This window comes from Felis catus, chromosome E1 (genome assembly GCF_018350175.1).
Source record: "Felis catus isolate Fca126 chromosome E1, F.catus_Fca126_mat1.0, whole genome shotgun sequence".
Classification (NCBI taxonomy): domain Eukaryota; kingdom Metazoa; phylum Chordata; class Mammalia; order Carnivora; family Felidae; genus Felis; species Felis catus.
This window is the reverse complement of record NC_058381.1, coordinates 47,571,938-47,589,794: the sequence shown is the minus strand read 5'-3', so window position 1 is coordinate 47,589,794 and position 17,857 is coordinate 47,571,938. Positions and strand designations below refer to the sequence as shown.

General features: G+C 44.6%; 1 long non-coding RNA gene across 1 annotated transcript; it reads right to left on the bottom strand.

Annotated features, from left to right (window-relative positions):
- Positions 1-9,481: 9,481 nt before the first annotated feature.
- LOC109494419 lies at positions 9,482-16,996 on the bottom strand. Its single transcript, XR_006589705.1, has 2 exons — positions 16,598-16,996; positions 9,482-9,626 (listed from the first exon to the last, which is right to left on the bottom strand). It is a non-coding gene; the product is annotated as an uncharacterized LOC109494419 (long non-coding RNA).
- Between the last annotated feature and the right edge of the window lie 861 nt (positions 16,997-17,857).

The following is a 17,857-nucleotide window of genomic DNA, read 5'->3' as shown; positions in this document are numbered from 1 at the left end:
TTCTTTATATGCCTAGGGGTTGAACAGTACCTCCCTCTATTTATTGTCCCTCAGATCATCTTCGTGATGAGTAGGTAATTTGGGTTTTTATATTACTAAATAGTAGAAAAGTCTGTTCTGAAAATAGCTTTATAGGTTAGTTGACCATAGAATTTCCCATTTTAACTCTTTGGATTTAGGACAGATGAGGGGTTTTATGTAGATGAAATGGATGCTTTTGTTTCTTGGAGATAAACTCAGGATTTATCTTGGTTAAAAATGAAATCATTCGGGGCACCTGGGTGGCTCAGTCAGTTGGGCATCTGGCTTTGGCTCAGGTCATGATCTCGCAGTTTGTGAGTTCGAGCCCCGCGTTGGGCTCTGTGTGGACAGCTCAGAGCTTGGAGCCTGCTTAGGATTCTGCACCTCCATGTCTCTCTGCTCCTCCTCTCTCTCTCTCTCTCTCTCTCTCTCTCTCTCTCTCTCTCTTTCTCTCTCTCTCCAAATTAAACATTAATGAAAAATTAAAAAAAAAAAATGAAATCATTCTTTCAGATGATGAATTAAAATCCCTGTAAATAACTTGAAACATTTCTGAGCAATGAAATCTCTGTTGAGTAAATCATATTGAAACCTGTTTTAACTTGGAAGAGTTACAATATGTGAAAAACAATTCCTGTAAATTCTAGTGCATAAATATAAGTTCAAATGTGATTGTAGAGCCCAGAGTTACAGAATTCGAATTGCTTAACTTAATTTGCATCAGAGAGAGGCTTCATTTTATGTCAGGCACTCCATGTAAACTTTAGTTACAACTGTGACATTTAACAAACAGCCACCCCTCCTGTTGTTCTTAATCTCTCTTTAATCCTGAGAGAAAAGACTTACAAAGGTAACAGCGTATGTTAATTGTCACACCCACTTTACATAACAGGAATTTTTGCTCTTAAAGTGATAGGGTACTTCTCAGCAGAAGTAGAAAATCCAGGTTTTCATAGTAGTAGAGTTTCTGTATATGGTCCTTATAAAGTCTTTATTGTAAAGTTTAATAGTGTGGATTTAATATTAGGGAAATTTTGCTGATGCTACATGCTATAAAATTAGGTTGCCCACAGCCTAAGTCACTAAATTTAAAAATAAGGATTTTATAAGGATATGTAGAGACTTTTTTTCTATTGAAGTATAATTGACAGTAGACTCTTGTAGGCCGAGTCCTTCAAGGCAAGGGTTACGTCTTATCCTTTCTGCACACTAAACACGGGACCACGGGCACATAATTAGCGTTCAGTAGATGGTTACTGAATAAAGTTACTGAATAATGGATCTTATCTGTCCAGCTATTGAGTAAATTCTGAGGTTTGCAGCAGTTAATTTTTCTGGAAACTAAATCCTCTGTGTTTAAGTATAGTCAGCGTACCTTTTGCCTTTATACTTACTTCTCATAACCCTAAATTATATCTCAGATTTGTTTCTGGTTACATACTACATCTATAAAAAGAAAAATAATTGTTTTTTAAACTTAAATTCTCCGTTTAGGAAGCAATTTCCTGCTGTGAACTTAATGTTTTATCAGGGTAATGTGGACTAACAAATTATCTTTAATACTTGAAATTAGACATCTGTTTGCCTTTTGTCTCTTTAGGTTTCTTGTGAATATTTGGTGACTATAACTATAGTGGAATCCATTCTGGATCATGTATAGAACTTTTTGGAACTCACGACCCTGAGATCAAGAGTCACATGCTCTTCCGACTGAGCCAGCCAGGCACCTCTGCATCATGTTAGAACTTTAGTATTTTATGTTTATTTTATTTTTTTCATGTATAGAACTTTAAAGCAGGGCGCTTGGGTGGCTCAGTTGGTTAGGCATCCAACTCTTGATTTCAGTTCAGGTCATGATCTCATGGTTCATGAGATTGAGCCCCATGTTGGACTCTGCACTGACAGAGCTGAGCTTGCTTGGGATTCTTTGTTTGTCTGTTCCCCAGCCCCCACCCCCCACACCCCTTCCTGTCTCTCTCTTTCTCTCAAAATACATAAACTCTAAAGAAAGAGAGAGAGAGAGGGAGGGAGGGAGAGAGGGAGGGAGGGAGGGAGGAAGGAAGGAAGGAAGGAAGGAAGGAAGGAAGGAAGGAAGGAAGGAAGGAAGGAAGGACAACAACTTTAGGGGTGCCTGGGTGGCTCAGTCAGTTGGGTGTCCAACTTCAGCTCAGGTCATGATCTTGTGGTTCATGAGTTCGAGCCCCACATCAGGCTCACTGCTGTCAGTGCAGAGCCTGTTCAGATCTTCTGTCCCTCTCTCTCCCTGCTTCTTCCCTCTTTGCACTGTCTCTCTCAAAAATAAATCTTAAAAAAAAAAAACAAAGATGGACTTTTTGCCCCAACTCTTTAAAAAAAATTTTAATCCCAAAACAGTTATAAGAAAAAACAATGAATACCCATTTATTCTTGACCTCAGTTTACCTGATAACATTTTGCCATGTTTGTTTCACCACTCTGCGTATATTTTTTCTTTTTTTTTAAGTTTATTTATTTATTTCGAGAGAGAGGGTGGGGAGGGGCAGAGAGAGAGATTTCCAAGCAGGCTCCACACTGTCAGCCCAAAGCCTGACCCAGGGTTCAAACTCACAAACCATGAGATCACGACCTGAGCTGAAACGGAGAGCTGAGTGCTTAACCAGCTGAGCCACCAGGAGCCCCTGTTTGTTTTCTTTCTTTAATGAATCATTTGAGAGATTTGCAAACATCCAGATTAATACAATAATTCAGTTTAATCTCATAAATACATTAGTTTAGTCCTCTAAAACAAGAGCATTATTTTACATGACCATAATTAAATGATCAAGTTCAAGAAATTAATATTAATACAGTACTATTTGGAATGATTATGGTCCTTATTCAGATTTCCACAGTTGTCTTCAGTAATGTCTCCTATAGCTGGACTTTTTCCTTATAAAATCCTTCCGAGGATCTTGCACTGCATTTAGTTTTCATGTTTCCTTAATTTCCTTAGACAGTGCAATTTTGACGCATCTAGGCCAGTTATTTTGGACAGCGCCCCTCGGTTTGGATTTATCTTGTTTCACATGATTAGATTCAGAGTAAACATTTTTGACAGGAAAGCTACAGAGACGGCACAGCATCAGGAGGCACTGATGGGACTCGTCCCATCGTTGGTGACGTTAAATTGGATCACTTTGGTAGAGTTTACCAGATTGCCTCGCTGTACCAGACTGCCTCTGTCTTTTCCCTTTCCCTCTTTTATTTCTTCTTTGTTGAGTGAGGGAGCAAAGGAGGGCCAAAGAGAGAATCCCAAGCAGTTTTCCTGACTGTCAGTGCAGAGCCTGACATGGGACTCGATCTCACAAACCATGAGATCATAACCTGAGCTCAAACCAAGTGTCACACGCTTAACCGAGCCACCCAGGTGCCCCTGTCTTTTTCCTTGGTAACCCCATTAGTAACCTGTGTGTATCTTTGAGACTGTGAATATCTTATTCTGGAATATTCTGCCCAACAATGGTTTTTTTGATCTATTGGTAATTTTTGCCTGAATCAGTTGTTACTTTGGTGGTTGTGATTGCAAAGCGGAAAATTGTTTTGGCATAAATTTCACTTTAAACCGAATGCTGTGCCAATAGCCACCATTATCCTCTCTGCGGTCTGCTTTCTAATCTATAGATGGATGGAGCTGTTTCACAGATTTGAATAGTTATTATCACATTGAGTGTACCATGTGTGGTCTATTTTCCTTCACTTAATATCTTCATCAAAAGCTATTTTTACCTAGTTACTATGTGTTGATTCTTAAAAGTTTCAGACTCAGAAAACTGTACAACTGAAAAGGCTTACCAGTGATTTATTCCTAAATGTTAAGTGTCTCACGCAGTTCGCACAGCTTTGTACTTGGCATAACTAAAGTGTAACTTTGGATTATACCATCCCACTTCCATTATACTTAAGGGATACTTAAGAGAATACCCAAATCAGTGGAATATTTGGAATGCCTCTGTTTGCTACAAATTTCTTAAGGAAACAAGATTAAATTCTGGATAACTTTTTTGAAGAGTAATCATTTTTTAAAATATTTATTTATTTTTGAGAGAGAGAGGGCGCTCATGCAAGTTGGGGAGGGGCAGAGGGAGAGGAACAGAGTATCCAAAGCGGGCTCTGCAGTGACAGCAGCAAGCCCAGTGTGGGGCTCAAACTCACGAACCGCAAGATAATGACCTCAGCTGGTCAAGTCAGATGCTCAACTGACTGAGCCACTTAGGTACCCCAGAAAGTCATCATTTTAAATTACCTCCTCAGGACTTTTTATCTCTTAAGAGAGCAGTGTACTACTATTAAAGTGATTTTATATATACATATATATGTAATAATATATATATATTTTATATGTAAATAATATGTATATAATAAGTTATATGTGTGTGTATATAATTTTGTTTAAGTAGGCTGCACACCCAGAGTAGGGCTTGAACTCATAACCCCAAAGTCAAGGGTCACGTGCTCTACTAACTGAGCCAGCCAGACACCGCTGAAGTGGTTTTAAAGAAATGTCTGTCGGGGGCCTGGGTGGCTCAGTCAGTTAGGCGTCCATCTCTTGATTTCAGTTCGGGCATGATCTCCTGGTTCATAGGATTGAGCTTTTAATACATTTCAGATCCCAGTTTGCTATGCTATTCTACGCTTATTTTCAGACTTAGAATAGAAGAGTTTTATTTTTTTAATTGTATTTTAACTAGTAAGACAAATGTACAGGTGTGTATTTGCCACTGAAGCTTATGATGTATAAATTAGTATATATTAGGGGTGCCTGGGTGGCGCAGTTGGTTAAGCATCCGACTTCAGCCAGGTCACGATCTCGCGGTCCGTGAGTTCGAGCCCCGCGTCGGTCTCTGGGCTGATGGCTCAGAGCCTGGAGCCTGTTTCCGATTCTGTGTCTCCCTCCCCCGTTCATGCTCTGTCTCTCTCTGTCCCAAAAATAAATAAACGTTGAAAAAAAAATTTATAAAAAAATAAATTAGTATATATTAGATTATGTGATACTTAGTGTGTGCCAGCCATTGTCCTAAATGCATCCCCCAAATTAATTAATTTAATACTCTGCTTAACAATCCCATGAAGTAGGATTTACTGTTGAGGAAATTGAGGCACACACCAGTAAGAGACCCTTCCAAGTATATGTAGCAAGTAACTATCAGGATTTCAATCCAGGTGCTTTAACTATCGGTTTTTGCTCCTAACCCCCTACGCTGTGCTGCCTCTTCACCACTGCTATACTTAGGCTACCTGGCTGGTTATATCTATAATTTGGTGTTTGATCTTAGGAATATAACTGAATTACCATTTAATTTTATGTAGGAAAAATTATACGTAAGACCTGCTTCACGGTAGTGTTTCTTGGGATGTAGTTTACAGGAACACCTTGTGACAAGAAATGGGTGCCATCTATATAGTGCTCAAAAGATTATCTGATAGATTCTAAATATCTATAGCATGCATGTACACGTTAGCAGAAAGCATTATGACTCCCAAGACCTAGTAAATTTTCTCATCAAACACTGAATACCTTGGGCGGTCACCATCAAGAAAGATGTGGAATCAAAATGGAGATAGTTTACGTCCGGAATAGATAAAAGTATACTTGTCTAAGGATGAAAGAGTGATTTGAGTTAGAAAAAATGAATTAGAAAAAATTAGAAAAAAAGGAAAAAAAATGTTCCTTATTCAAAGTGAGGACAATAACCTCTGCCTTCCGAGATCATTGCAGAAATGAAATGAAACAACCCAGCCTGAAAGAAGCATACCATGCCTAGCCTGGGATTTGGACAGCGCTCCGAGTCCACGTGTAATTTTAAGCTTAGTGGCTGCGTTGCTGTGCGTGAAACGGTGGGACGGGTTGGGTAAGTATGGCCAGAAGAGCAAGGCCCAGGAAGGTTACAGAGACTCACGCCCAGATGCGGGCAGTACGGGTGGTGCCAGGATTCTGTTCAGAGGTTTCAATTTGACCAGCAGAGAGGTGCCTGGGTGACTCAGCCGGTTAAGCATCCGACTTCGGGTCAGGTCATGATCTCCCAGTCCGTGGGTTCGAGCCCTGCCTCGGGCTCTGTGCTGACAGCTCAGAGCCTGGAGCCTGTTTCCGATTCTGCGTCTCCCTCTCTCTCCCCTCCCCTGCTCGCACTCTGTCTCTCTCTCAAAAATAAATAACGTTATAAATAAATAAATAAATTTGACCAGCAGAATGAGCAGCTAGATGAGGGCGTTGTGACATCTGGTACAGGTAGTTTTCTATGGGGTCAGCGTGAAACAGGCCATGCCTAGGAACTTCTGCCAGGATATCCAGGAGCCTATGACTTAAGTAACCCGCCTGTGGTGGCACAGAGTATGTAGGTGAGTAAAGTGCTGTCCCGTCCCCACCTTCAGGTATATCCCAGGCCTACAGGGAAGCCCAGATATATTGTAAGCAAAAAGGTTAGAAAATGTCAAGTGTCCTAAACGCTGGGGGAGTTTTGAGGAGGGTGAAGGTTGCTCCCAGTTAGGGAATCATGGAAGGCTTTGTGGAGGAGGTGGCATTTGAAGTTTGTCTTATAAAATGGTAAAGACTGGAAATACAGCAGTGAAAGGGAAGGATACTTCCAAAGGAAGGGAACAGCATAAACGACATCAAAACCGAGATCCCAGGGTGCCTGGCTGGCTCAGTCAGCGGAGCGTGGGACTCTTGATGTAGGGGTCCTGAGTGCCAGACCCATCTTGGGTATGTATAGACATTACTTAACGATATAGCCTTTAACAAACAAACAACAAAAACGCAAGATCATGATGTGTCCCAGGGCAGCAAGTATGGCAGGACCTGGAGATCAGCTCAGACTATGGATAAGTTCCTACCTACAGACTTGGGGTCATGAAGGGCAGATTGTACCAAAGAAGGGCACTTTGAGGCACTGCCCCTCAGATCATTGGGATAAAATGGCATTTGAGAATATTTATCACCTACTGTTCGGGGGGCCTTATTTACTTCCAGTTGAGGGGATCTGCAGTGTGTGGCAAGGCTCCCAAATGACTAAGTGCCATGAGGGTTGTGATGGGGGAGTTTGAATTGCACAGTGAGTAATCTGGATTATCGCAAGCATAATCCGGTTCATGTTGCAGAACTATCGGTTGTAAAGGGAGAATCTCCATAGAGAAGTCTCAATCATCAGACCGCTGCCCCCCTATAGCAAGGGGATGGTACTGAGGGCTATTTACTAGCCTTCTGGGATGGAATGCTGCTCACGAGTCATGAGGTTAAAGGATAAGAATCAGAAATTGTGTTTTGGATATAAAACAAGGAAAGTAAATCCAGAGCCACCTGCAGTCAGAGTGTAGGGAAGAGGGATGTAGACCAGATTCAGTTGGCTGATGAAATGTTTGGGCTTTTTATGAGCAGATGTGACAAGGTGGGCAATCAAGCATGCATTACAGTTTAGGTGTAAATGTAAATTTGGTATAGCCTCATCAGAAGAAAATTTTGACAATGTGTACTGAAAGTGAAAATCAGGTATCTTTTGACTCCTCTCTCACCGGAATTTATTCTACAGATGTAGGGCACATGTGCCCACAGAAGCATGTAGAAGGATATTCATTCCCGCCCTTTTTGCAATAGGAAACATTTGGAAATAACTTACATGTCCAAGAGAATACTAGCCAAATAAATAAATACGATACATCTGTGCAATGGTTTGACACAGCGAGCGGCGTTAAAAAGGGGCACAGGTCAGCATGTATTGATATGGACCAGTCTCCAGAATATAATAGATGAAAACAGAAAGCACGGTGCAGTGCTATGGTTAGTATAAATAATGGGATATGTTTACATTTAGAATATTTATAGGAGGACGCAAAAGAAGTTAGGAAGAGTGGGGGTGCCTGGGTGACTCCGTCAGTTATGTTCAACTCTTGGTTTTAAGTCAGTGGTTCCTGAACCACTTTATCTTGTAATAGATAAAAGCATGGCTTTTTTTTTTTTTTAAATTGTGGTAAAATACACATACCATAAAACTTACCATCTTAACCATTTTTAAGTGTGCAGTTCAGTGATGTTAAGTACGTTCACACCGTGGTGCAACCAATCTCCAGAACTTTTTCATCTTGCAAAACTGAAAACTCTGTGCCCATTAAACAACTTCCCTTTCCCCACTTCCTCAGTGCCTGGCAACCACCATTCTACTTTCTGTCCTTGAGTCTGACTGTTCTAGATGCCTCGCATCAGTGAAATAGGATCTTTGGCTTTTTGTGACTGGTTTACTTCCCTTAGCATCATATCTTTAAGGTTCATCCACGTTGTAGCCTCTGTCAGAATGCCCTTTCTGAAGGTCAAATAATATTCCATCGCACGTACGTACATTTTTTGTTTATCCATTCTGTTGGTGTCGCACTTGTGTTTCCATGTTTGGCTGTTGCGAGTAATGCTGCCCGTTGTAGGGGAGGAGCAAATGAACTTTTCCCTCTACCCTCTGAGGTTCTCTGGCTGGCGCCCTGCACATTGGACTGACACAAAACAGATTAATAGGAGAAGAATGGTTTCTTCATGAGCGTATGTGCACCGGAGAACTCAAAGGGGCGATTAGGACTTGGGCTTGTAGTGCATCGAACAAAAGAACAATAAATCTGATAGAGAAGTGACAAGACAAAGCACCAGGACTATGTGCTTCTACGGGCAGCAAACTGTGGGAAGGTAAATATTTGGAGAGAGTGAGGATAAAGGTTACCTAATAGGGTTTGTTATGTGGAGTCCTCTGGTGCTATTTCTGAGCTAGAGTCTAGAGGTGTCTCTGATGATCAAGAATTGTCCTGCCCTCCTGTCCCGTAAGGGGGGGGGGCAGTTTTTCCTGTGTCCCTTTTTTTTCCAATTACTTTCAGCTCAAAATAATTCTTTTTTTTTTTTTTTTTAAGTTTTATTTATTTATTTTGAGAGAGAGAGAATCCCAAGCAGGCCCCACACTTGATCCCACGGACCATGAGATCAGGCCCTGAGCTGAAGTCAAGAGTCAAACACTTCACCAACTGAGCCACCCAGGCACCCCTCAAAATAATTCTATCAGGGGCGCCTGGCTGGCTCAGTCGATGGAGCGTATGACTCTCAAGCATGTGAACTTGGGGTTGTGAGTTCAAGCCCCGTGTTGGGTGTAGAGCTTACTCAAATCAACAACAAATAATTCTTAATGCGTATTTCATGGTGCGTGTTCTGAACCCCTTCACTATGGACACGGATGTACAAATATTTCTCCAAGACCCTGCTTTCAACTCTTCCGACGTATGCCCCGAAGTGGAATTACTAGATCATCCGGTAATTCTATTTTTAATATTTTGAGAAACTGCCACGCTGTCGCATTCCTACCAGCGGGACACCGGGGCGCCAATTTCTCTGCGTCCTTGCCAACACTTGTTGTTTTCTGGGTGTGGTTTTGGTTGTTAACAGTCGCCGTTCTAACAGGTATGAGGCGGTAACTCATCGTGGTTTTGATTTGAAAGGCACTGCTTTTTTAGTTCCGACCCCCGGTGGCATGCTCTCTCTACCGGGTTACTACAGAAGCCTCCAGACAGCCTCCTGCTTCCACCCTGGCTCCCTGCAGTCCGTTCTCAGTGTAACAGATGGAGCGATCCTGTTAAAAAATCAGGAGAAGACGACAAATCACGTGAGTGTCTTTCAAACCTGCGTCCCTGTGTCTCTCCTCACTGTAGTCCTCCCGACCTCATCTGCGGCTCTCTTGCTCTGTCTTGCTCCTGCAATTCTGTACCTTATTCTTTCTTCCTGAATCTTTTTCTTCCCCCCGCCCCCCTTGGGGTCTGTCCTCAAATGGCACCTCAGCGAAGCCTCCCGTTCTGTGCCCACAATGCCACTCTCTAATGTCTTTTTCCCTCATTCATTTCCACCCAGAAAACTGTTAACTATCCAACATCCCCTATATTTTACTTCCCTATTAAAAGTTTTTTTTTATGTTTATTTTTGAGAGAGAGACAGAGCGTGGAGGGGAGGAGAGGGGCAGAGAGAGAAGGAGACACAGAATCTGAAGCAGGCTTCGGATTCTGAGCTGACGCGGGGCTTGAGCTCATAAACCGTGAGATCGTGACCTGAGCCAAAGTCGGCAGCTTAACGGACTGAGCCACCCGGGTTCCCCCCCCCTTATATTTTACTTCTTAATCTGTTGGGAGTTTTTTCGTCCGTTCGGGCTTCATGGGGACAGAATCCCTGTCTCGTTCTCTGCTTTAACTGCAAGCATTAGGTCAGCGCCTGGTGCACGGAGGCAGCCAGGGCCTCGAGATAAAGAAACGAAGCCCTCTGCCCTGACGTTGCTGACCGTGAACCACCAGGCAGCTCTAGAGCCAGGGATCTGATTGGTAAGCATCCTCGCCAGCGCGTGCCCCTTGCTCGCGAAAGGATCATTTCAGCAAAGGGAGAAGGGTTCTTTTTGATTGGAGAGTTCAAGGGCACTTCCTCCTGCGCCGCTCTCTCCTCTTATTTGCCTGAGTTCCTGCACCTGGGTTTTATAGTGATTGAAGTAAACAGATTTGGGCAAGACCAGGAAGACAATTGTTGGAAGTCTATCTACATCTTCCCTTCCTTCCCAGTGCCCCCCACCCAGAGGCTGGGGTGGGGCCCCGTCACTGCTGTTTGAGCGAAAGTGGACTCCCTTGTGAGGTGTTTGGTTACAGGACTTCTCCCAGAGACTTTGTGTCCACAATTAGGATGGCCGCTCATACAGGAGCATGGATTGTCCAGGAAGAGTCAAATCACTCGAAAACATGACGGTGTAGAAGCACTTTATGAATACAGTTGACCGACCCTTGAACAACACAGGGGTTGGGATGCCGACCACCTTGCAGTTGAAAATCCACGTATAGCTTTTGACTCCCCCAAAACTCCAGTAATAGCCCGCTCTCGACCGGAAGGCTTACTGGTAACATAGTCAATTAACATCTTTTGCGTGTTGTATATGTATTATACACTGTATTCTTACAATAGGTGAGCTAGAAAAAAAAATGTAACTATGGGGCACCTGGGTGGCTCAGTCGACTGAGCGTCCCAACTCTTGGTTTTGACTCAGGTCATGGTCTTGTGGTTCATGGGTTCGAGCCCCATGTCAAACCAGCACGGAGCCTGCATGGGATTCTTTCTCTCTCCCTCTCTCTCTGCCCCTCCACCATTTGTGTGCTCTCTCTCTCTCAAAATAAATAAAATTTGGGGCGCCTGGGTGGCTCAGTCGGTTGAGCGACTGACTTCAGCTCAGGGCATGATCTCACGGTTTGTGAGTTTGAGGCCCGCATCGGGCTCTGTGCTGACAGAGCCTGGAGCGTGCTTCTGATTCTGTGTCTCCCTCTTCCCTCCCCTGCTCATGCTCTGTCTCTGTCTCAGAAATAAATACAAAAAAAAAATTTTTTTTAATAAAAAAAATAAATAACATTTTAAAATAAATAAATAAATACAAATAAATAAATTCTGTTAAAAATAAAATGTTTAGGGGCGCCTGGGTGGTGCAGTCGGTTAAGCGTCCGACTTCAGCCAGGTCACGATCTCACGGTCCATGGGTTCGAGCCCCGCGTCGGGCTCTGGGCTGATGGCTCGGAGCCTGGAGCCTGTTTCCGATTCTGTGTCTCCCCCTCTCTCTCTGACCCTCCCCCGTTCATGCTCTGTCTCTCTCTGTCCCAAAAATAAATAAAAAACGTTGAAAAAAAATTAAAAAAAATAAAAATAAAATGTTTAAAAAAAATCATGAGGGAAATACACTTATAGCACTGCACTGTATTTATCGGGGAAATAACCCTGCGCTGGACTCCATGGGGACTTGATGCCACACATCCCTTGCCCCCCCATCCGTCACCAAGTCCTGTCGACCTTACCCAGAAAATATTTCAAAAGCGTCTCCTCGGCATTTCTACTGCAGCCACCCTCCCATGCCTCCGTCCTCTCTCACCTGCCTACTTTCCCCCTGGCTTCTCTCCTGTCCTTCCTCTCCATAGCAGTAAATGGGACCCTGAAATGTAAATCAGACTGGTCCACACATGCCCTCTAAGAAGCCTGTACTGGGCTGGCTCAGTCAGTAGAGCATGCACCCGTTGGTACTGAGTTCGAGCCCCATGTTGGGTACAGAGATTGCTTAAAACAAATAAAAGTAAGGGGCGTCCGGGTGGCTCAGTCGGTTAAGCGTCAGACTCCGGCCTAGATCACGATCTCATGGTTCACGAGTTCAAGCCCCGTGTCGGGCTTTCTGCTGTCAGCACAGAGCCTGCTGCAGATCCTCTGTCTCCCTCTCTCTCTGCCCCTCCCTCTGTCTCTCAAAAATAAATAAACATTAAAAAAATTGCTTATTATAGTCCACCAAGCCTTGCGTGATCTGGCCCCTGGCTACCCGTCCCGTACTCTGAGCCTCACCTGGGGCCAGCCCACCTCCAGTCCTTGTTCAGGCTGTTCCCTCTGCCCCCAAATTTACCGGGTGGCTCAGTCGGTTAAGCATCTGACTCTTGATCTTGGCTCAGGTCCTGATCTCACAGTGCATGAGAGTGAGCCGCGAGTCGGGGTTCTCTCTCTCTCCCCCTCGGGAGGGAGATTCTTGGGATTCTCGCTCTCCCTTCTCTCTCTGCCCCTCCCCAATAAAACAAAAATAAATAAGTAAATAAAACATAATATGAAAATCTTGAATGTTATGCAAAGAGACAAGATATTCTTACAATGAGATAACCTAATTGACCCACCGGAAGTATTTCATCCAAGAAGCTGTGCCTTGTTACTAGGAGAGCGCCTACCTGGGTCTGGGCCGAGCAAGCTCCTTTCTGACCTCCTGACCTTATTTTTGGATAGTGCTTTAGTTCATCACGCGACCTTCCACGCATTAGCTCATCTTTTCTTTGAATTAACTTCTCCAGGTGGGTATTTCTATTATTTCCGCTTCGCAACTATGGAAACCGAGGCTCCGAGGGGCCAAATGACTGGCCTAGAATCGCAGCGCCAGAGCCAAATGCGCTCATCGGCTTCACTTCGAGCACGTTGCTTGGCCTCACCCAGCTCCCGCTCCCGTTCCTTGTGTCCCCTCCAGGCCTTTCCCGTCCAGCAGGGGAGTTGCAAGGAGGATAAACCATGCATAGCAAATGCCAGGCTGTGGTCCGGAGCCTTCCATCAAGGCCTGTTAGTGTTGTAATTTTTCCACTCAATGTCAAGCTGACGCTGCCCCCCCCACACACACACCCCCGCCCCGCCAAGGTGGCCTGGAGGGGACTGAGGGCCTCTTTGCTCTACCTGAAAGGGGCGACACCCTGGCTGGGAGCTGAGGGCTGGGAAAGCCACCAGCCCGGGTCCTTCCAGCCTCTCCCTACATGCTCTTCATACCACACACGTGCTCACACACACCATGCTCAGCGCAATGGAATTTCCAGCCCGGACAGGGAGGCAGGAATGTATATTGAGACCCACAATAACCAGAAAAATAATTCAGCCTGGCTCCGTTCCCAGGGCAGGCGCCCCTCGCGTCATCCAGACCACAGTCCACACCCAGTCCCTTCTGACCAACCGCCAGGCCCAGCTGCTCTGCTCTGGGCCCGGAAACACCCTCTCGGGGCAGGGTGTACCCTGGGAAGACTCAAAGGGCAAGGGGTGAAAGGGCCCAGAGAAGACAGGAGGGAGAGAAGGTCCTCTCTCCCTCCCCTCCCCCACCCAGGCTCATCCCTGGGACCACAGGGCTTCAGCCAAGGCCCGTTAGTTCTCCTCCTGCAGTGGGTAATGGGAAATTAAAGCAATTATGGAGATAAAAGCAGCCCCTTAAACTCTTCCTTACATTGTAGGTAAAGGAGGATTGTCTCTCTTTAGTTTGTGCAGCCATAGCAACCAGGTATCTTTAAACTTTCATGTTTCTGGAAGCCTTGAGCCCCGTAATAAAGAGCAGCTAATCTCTATGCACTTTCATGCTCTTATCCACGCAGAACACTCTCTGCCCTGTGCCCTGGGTATTCGCCCTTGCCATAGCTCTGTATGCTGTTCTTTCATATACAATGTGCTCGGGGACTTTATTTTTCCTTTTAGAAACCGCGAATGAAAGGAGTAGCTCTATAGGATTTCCATGGCTTAAAAACTGGTTTATACAATTTAAAAATTATCTTAAGCAGGGACGCCTGTGTACTACAAGGTAATGTATCTTTTTGTTGATGACCACCTTGTAAATGAATCCATGTTTGGCTACAAAAGGGAGATAGAAAGCATGGATGATTGTCTTCTCTTAATTGATACAGTTTTTCTTTAAGACCAACGTGTGATCTCAGGATAATTCTAATTATTTCGAGGCTTTTAAAATATCATTTAGGTTTTCGACTACAAGATAAATTGCAAGAGTATAATAAAGAGCGGGAAAGTCTCATCTAAAGAGACTTAAAAGACATCAGTCAGTTGCGATACGGGAACTTTATTTGGATCCCAGTTTAAATAAACCTAAAAAAACATATGATAAATACAAAGAGAAGGTGGATTTCTGAGTAGATATTTGACGATAAGAGGAATTATTTTTATTTTGTTTTAGCTGTTTTATATTTTTCCAAAGGAAGCCCCTCTCTTTCAGAGATATATACTAAAATATTTATGTAAGAAATATGCTTTCTAATATTTGCTTCAAAATAATATGGGGAGGGAGCAAAGGAGGGGGTTAGATGAAAGGCGCTAAGCCATGAATTTGATGATTGTTGAATCTACGTATGAGTTCATGGGATTCATTATACTAGTCTCTCTACATTTGTATACATCCGAAATTAATTTTCATAATGATTTAAAGAAATTGAATACGCTCATACACGCACATATTCCATCAATATGAAAATACTTCCTACTTGCCTTTGCTTTTTTAAGTAGACCCTTTGCCCAACGTGGGGTGTGAACTCATGACCTGGAGATCAAGAGTTGCATGCCCTACCAATCGAGCCAGCCGGTGCCCCAAAATACTTTCTAAATATAGGGTGTTTCTAGCTCATTCTAGTCTACTTATAAAGTGTGTTGAAATGGCCAGTTGGCCCTGTCCATAGGAGAGGATTGGAGCTGTGGTCAAATCTTGGTTCGAAGGCAAGTCTTAAAAACTACTTAACTTGTATTCTTAAGTTCACTACTCGGTCACATCTGAAGACCTCATTTTTATGAGTGTATAAAACTTCACTATGAATAGTATTCAATTTCATCTCTCTCTCCCCCTTACATTCACAGTATCTCTTTGGGGAATGGAGACTCTAAAAATTCTCTGAAGAAGCTAACAGGATGAGTCAAATGACTTGTCCACAGTAACCCAACTCCGGGGGAGCACTGAGCCTGGCTGCTTCCATGGGGGTCCACCCGGTGAGAGGGGACTCAGAACAGAATAAATAAAAAATAAATTCGTAGAAGAATGTATCTGTAGGAACTGGACCCAGGTTGTATCCCAGCGAACATGCGTTAACAGAAACACACTATGGGATCCCCTAGCCTTTCTTCGCAAACCCCAGTTCTTCATCTCCATGAAACTTTAGGCAAGTCACATCCTGAGACCCAGTTTCCACATCCAGCAAGTGGGATAACAAGACTTGCTTTACAGGTTGCTTTGAAGCCATCTAGTGAATGAGTGCCCGGGGCACTTTCGGCTCTATGTGAGTGCCAGCTGTCACCATGAAGGTAATTAGGTATTTGGAATTTAGACCACAGCCAATGTTTGATTTATTTCTATTAAAACATTTTTTTAATGTTTATTTTTGAGAGAGAGAGAGAGAGAGAGAGCGCAACGGGGAGGAGCAGAGAAAGGAGGAGACACAGAATCCGAAGCAGGCTCCAGGCTCTGAGCTGTCAGCACAGAGCCTGACGTGGGGCTCGAACTCACAGACCCACAGACCATGAGATCATGACCTGAGCTGAAGTCAGACGCTCAACTGACTGAGCCGCCCAGATGCCCCCAGAGCCAATGTTTTAAACAATAGTTTTGATCCCAGGCTGTTTCTCATTTAGCACATATTAAATGAGTGCCTGCTTGTGCCAGGCATAGTTCTGGGGTCAGAGGACACAGCACTGAACAAGATAGATGTGGCTCCCAGTGGGACGCCTGGGTGTCTCAGTTGGTTAAGCGTCCGGCTCTTGGTTTCAGCTCAAGTCGTGATCTCATGGTTTGTGAGTTCGAACCCTGCCATCGGACTCCGTGGTGACGGTACAGGGCCTGCTTGAGATTCTCTCTGCCCCTCTCCTCTCTCTCTGTCTCTAAATAAATAAACTTAAACAATTTTTCGTTAGCTTTTAATATTTATTTATTTTTGAGAGAGAGAGAGAGAGAGAGCTGGGGAGGGGCAGAGAGAGAAGGAGACACAGAATCTGAAGCAGGTCCAGGCTCTGAGCAGTCAGCACAGCTAACAGTTTGCGGGGCTCAAACTTAGAAACTGTGAGATCATGACCTGAGCCAAAGTTGGACGTTTAACCGACCGAGCCACCCAGGTGCCCCTAAGTGAATAAACTTTAAAAAAGAAAAGAAAAGAAGACAGATGTGGATCCTGGCTCACGCAGAGCTTGCAGACCACAGGTCAGCCCACAGAAGCTTGCATGACACAAGAACACCTGAAATAGAGTATCGATAGTGTCTAGCACTGTTACCTCAGTTCTCCCTTGTCTTCATAGTCGTCTGAGAGAACGCAGGCCCCATTCCTACTTCAGTGAGCATCTCCTACCTCACCCCGCACAGCTGGGGCTGCCTCTTGGCTCCTGGGATGGTGAGATGGCCGGTTGCTCCATGGAGGACTTAGGACGAGTAGAGGGTGTCAGGATCCGGGCAAAAGAAGTTGGATGGGAGTAGGACCACATTAGGCAGATTGATGGAGGCCCCTGGGTGGGATATTTGGAAGGGACGTGGTCTGGGGAAGAATCCTCCACCTTGAAAACGGGCTCATTCCCATGTGGCTAGTGGGCGGGTTCAGAGGTAAAATCCAAGATAGTTTTCAAGGGATTAGAGAGAGCAGTGGTCCCTTGAACCATTGTCCTTGGAACGTCCTTGGAGTTATTCTGGTTCTCATTCTTGTCATTGGTGAGACGCAAAGTGTGATTGGCGGCATCGTCAATGGGTATCAGCTCTGTCACAGAGGTGTCCTAGGTGCTGGGGTGCCCAACCCCACGCCACAGCTCTCTCTGAATTCTGCTTCTCCCCAGGTCCTCCCAGGTGGTCCTGGAGCTCCCAGAGATATTCCACATAAGGTTTTCTTTCATGGCCACACAGGACAACCTTACTGAGCTGCTGGTGGGAGAGGATCAAATGGTCCCAAAGTGTTCTGCGTGGAGGATGCCCCCAGTGGGCATTCACCCCCAGACCCGTAGGCTGGAAGGAATCCCAGAACTCATGATAAGGAGTCTCTGAAAGGAATGATTTTTTTTTTAATTTTTTTTCAACGTTTATTTATTTTTGGGACAGAGAGAGACAGAGCATGAACGGGGAAGGAGCAGAGAGAGAGGGAGACACAGAATCAGAAACAGGCTCCAGGCTCTGAGCCAGCAGCCCAGAGCCCCACGCCGGGCTCGAACTCACGGACCGCGAGATCGTGACCTGGCTGAAGTCGGACGCTTAACCGACTGTGCCACCCAGGCGCCCCTGATTATTTTTTTTAAACTTTTTTTTTTAATATTTATTTATTTTTGAGACAGAGAGAGAGCATGAACAGGGGAGGGGCAGAGAGAGAGGGAGACACAGAATCCAAAGCGGGCTCCAGGCTCTGAGCTGTCAGCACAGATCCTGACGTGGGGCTCGAACTCACAGACCATGAGATCATGACCGGAGCCAAAGTCGGACGCTTAACCGACAGAGCCACCCAGGCGCCCCAAGGAATGATTATTTTTACTGGAGTTACTTTCCTCTTAGAAGTCTAC